This window comes from Oryza sativa, chromosome 4 (assembly GCF_034140825.1).
Source record: "Oryza sativa Japonica Group chromosome 4, ASM3414082v1".
Classification (NCBI taxonomy): domain Eukaryota; kingdom Viridiplantae; phylum Streptophyta; class Magnoliopsida; order Poales; family Poaceae; genus Oryza; species Oryza sativa.
The window spans coordinates 13,256,957-13,260,977 of NC_089038.1; the positions used below are offsets into that span (position 1 = coordinate 13,256,957).

General features: G+C 40.7%; 1 long non-coding RNA gene across 1 annotated transcript; it reads left to right on the forward strand.

The window, feature by feature from the left end:
- Positions 1-266: 266 nt before the first annotated feature.
- Positions 267-3,077, forward strand: LOC136356348 (uncharacterized). Its single transcript, XR_010741081.1, has 2 exons — positions 267-814; positions 1,617-3,077. It is a non-coding gene; the product is annotated as an uncharacterized lncRNA (long non-coding RNA).
- The last annotated feature ends 944 nt before the right edge of the window (positions 3,078-4,021 follow it).

Sequence of the window (4,021 nt, forward strand, 5' to 3'; positions counted from 1 at the left end):
GCATCGTCTTAGGTGAATAACTATTCGTACGTACCTTAGCTTGAGTGGTCATCGTCTTAGCTTCAGTGTGTGTGTTGGGGGGGGAAAGCTTTTTTACGGTACATTGTACTGGTAGTATATACTACCAGTATATTTGATCTGACAGTGTAAATTTATCTGATTTGCCTCCCAATTATACCGCAGTATAAATTGAATAGGGTATATTTGTCTTTTTATCTTTTTGCGTGGGGGGGTATTTTTGTAAATTAACACGAGCTCACTTAGTCAGATCCATTTCACCACATCGACTCAAACCGAGTCCGCTCGGCTCGCATGGGAGACCGCCGCCGCCGGCTTCTGTTGGCGCTGCCCTCGCCGCCGACAGCCACAGTCGCCGCTGCCACTGGGAGCCAAAATCGGCGCCGCCGCCATTGAAATCGATTCGATTTCCCTCCTCCTTTCCTCCTCTCGTGTATTTTCCGTCCACCGTAAACCCTATCTCTTCCAAAAAATCCCCAAATCGGCGCCGGCTCATCGGTCTACGGGAGGTCGCCGGCTGCTAGGTCTACCGGAGGGCGCCGACGGCTGGGTCTACGGGAGGGCGAGGCCTGCTGGGGACCTTGCCTGCCGCATCGGCAGGGGCAACCGGCCGGCGGTAGGTGGCAGCGGCAGGGCAGCATGCCGCAGCAGCAGCAGGGCATGGCTGTCGCGGGGCAGACCCTCTTGTTGCATGCTATGGCTTTGGCTCTGGCTCTAGCTATGTCACAGCGTGAACAGGCCCTATACCGAAGTTGCCGATGGAAGAAAGCAATGTCATAGCTGCAGCACAACAGGGGTACTTTTTTTTTGAGAATTTCAGAACATTCCAAATAGAAAGGTTTAAATTTATTATTGAATTTGCAGTTGTGTAATTGTTTGTGGAGTTTTGAGTAGTCTAAAATAACACCGCTAATACTATAGTATGTTGCACAAAATGGTACACGCTCAATTGCTCTGGACAGACTATTGAAAATACTAACTCCTTATATTAAAGGAATTAGAACAAAGTCATTGATTTCGACTAGTATCTTGGAAGGTGTAACATCCATTAGTTTCTCTTTTTATCCTTCTTCTGAGCGCCCCCCAAAATTGCAGCTAACTTCCTTCTAAAATATTTTATATCTTCCTGCAAAATTCATAAAGGTATTTGTTAGATAGAAACAATCAATTGAGGACTTGTAAAGAAGATGCAGAAATATTTAGTGCATCTTACATGCGTGTATTCCTTCGACAACCTATTGCCTTGCCAGTGCTCCATGTTTTTTAGTACAAAGAGCCCACATAAGACGCTGGAAGAATTAGAGAAGTGATAACATACATTTAGGTAGTGAAAAAAACTATTATTGTAGTGGCTGCATAACATACAGATCTCCTTGTAATGGCAAATTCTGTACGACCCAAATTCTGTACGACCGTGACTTCCCAGGAAGTAATATTATGGTCAGGCCATTGTGTTGCTATGTGCTTTTCTTCTGGTTCCAACAGCTGAAAATATTGTTGTAATCTTTCTAGCTGTTATGTGAGAAAACGTCATTACTGCGGTATGTTCATGTCCTTTTTGGTTTATTTCTAAGTAGAATACTTACAACTTTTCTTAGTTCCTTGCGTTGTGTGGATGAATTCGCCCTGGAGTCAAGCACTTGCATGATGCGGCGTTTGGCATGTATGACTGCCAGGTACCAATGTTTTTCTTTTATGTTCATGGGGAGGAAAATCTGTACAAAGAAATCATTTGTAGGATATATTAGTAGTATAAACTTGCTTGAAATTTCATAGTATTGTGGCATAAATATTACCATATCATGCTTTAGATATCTATTTGCCGTTGCTTTAGCCATTGCCCGATCGATGATGTCTTTGGAAACATAGTGTTCGCCATCTCTTTGTAGCAACTTTGTTATTAACGGTTTCTCTAGGAACACCATACCTTCTGCCCTAGTCCCTGTACCTTCCTTCATATCTTTCTCACGTAGACAAGTAACGTATGCATCGATTATCTAAAAGAAGAGGAAAATGCCAGGTTATGATTGTGCTAGTAGTTGCATGAGAGAATAGTTTCACGGGTTAGTAAACTTACGTGATCATCCAAATAGCTCGTACTTGATTCAGTCACTGGATTAGTCAGAATTTGCATTGTTTTTTGGGAAATTGAGACATCATCGATATGCACCACTAGTTATGATTCTGGTGCACTCATTATACTTTTAATGGTTTCCTCAGCTTCTGCGGTGCACTTGAACTCTGCCATCGAAGTTAAATCTATAAGTGAACTGCAACACAAAAATTAAGCAGAGTAGGATGTGATGTTAATTATAGGACTTTTACCATTGGATATTAAATTCTTTGCTTGCGCATTCTTTGGTTTCTTCTTTGTAGCCCCTAAATTATAGACGAAATCAGAATTTGATTTAATTGTTGATTTACGCAATCTTCGTGTTGATCCTGAAAGTGACTTGGCAATGACGGGCGTTGGAGTTGGTGGGTTTGGTTTCTACTATTCAATTGACATGTTAAAAATAATTAGTATTAAATTTGACAGACACTGAAGAAGTAAGATGCTGTCTTACCTTTTTTTTTAATTATGTGTTTCTTTGTCGGAACTTTTGCAAACATTTGGCTTAGAGTTCTTGGAAGTTGGTATTGTCTTTTCCTCTTTGAATGCAGCTATTATGTTGGTGAGTGATTGAATTTGGTTATGCATGGACTGTTGATTCTGCTTTATCTCCTTCATCTCCTTTCCTTGCTCTTCTATCAGCATGATTAGTTTTCGGGTCAGTGACTCAGTTTCTGCCCTATCCTGCATAATATGTGTTTGTTAAATTTTGAGACATATGCTGTTGTAATTCAAATAAATAGTAACAAAAGTAAAATATTATGACTACCTTGTGTGAAGTGGCATGTGTTGTGCTGTCGACGCGTTGTTCCGATGATGTTATCTCGCTGTCACTTGGTATGTCTTGGACATTCTATGATGAAATGACATTTTTAATGGATATTAAACCATGCGTTGTGATGTATAAATATTTCAAGTACAGTTAAAAGAAATGATTACATTATCAGTATGGATGCATGACTCTGATTGTTTGCTCTTCTCGCTATTTCTTGTTATGTCTTGGACATCCTACGACGAAATATTATATTTAATGGATATTAAACCTTGCGTAGTGATGTATAATTGAATGTAAGTACAGATGAATTATTTGATTACCTTATCAGTATGGATGCATGATTCTGATTGTTTACTCTCCTCGCTGTCTCTTGTTATGTCTTGGACATTCTATGATGAAATATCATATTTAATGGATATTAAACCATGTGTTCTGATGTATAATTCAAAGTACGTAGAGATGAATAAAATGAATACCTTATCTTTTCGGATTTGTGAGGATTTGGAGCATTCTATAGCAAGTGTGATGTCGTCAACAATCTAGTACATAATAACTCATTCACGTTAGCTGGTCAAAAATAGTGCTTAGGTAGATGGTAAAAAAGTTAGCTTCCTGAGACTAGTCGTCTGTGTGCCTATTTGATGCTGTTCCCTTCCTTGTTATTTCTGGATGACAAACTACTACATGCATGATATAATGGAAAGCAGAAGCAAGCTAAGGCATCAGCAGAAGGAGCGTAAGTAAATTCTCATTTTGAATTAATAGGTGTTGTCGAAACGACAACCGCATACGTCGAAAAACGTGGTTACTCAACAGTGGTTGGAAAAATGAAGTGTACTAAATTTTGGATTTCCCATGGGATCCCCCCATTACATGGCCCTAGGGGACTATTTATAGCCCCATTACAGGTTCTTACTACCAGGGTTTAGGTTGCACAGGGGAATTTACATGATTACCCTTACAAAAGGGACATTTAAAGGGGTACATAATGTTATAGGGGCTCATGGGCCCCTGATGGGCCGTCTGGCGATCGCCGGCCTGATGGGCCGGAGGGGCTTCCTTAGCCCTCGCGGGAGCGAACTTGTCAAGGCGAAGTCATCCTCCTTTGGCAGACA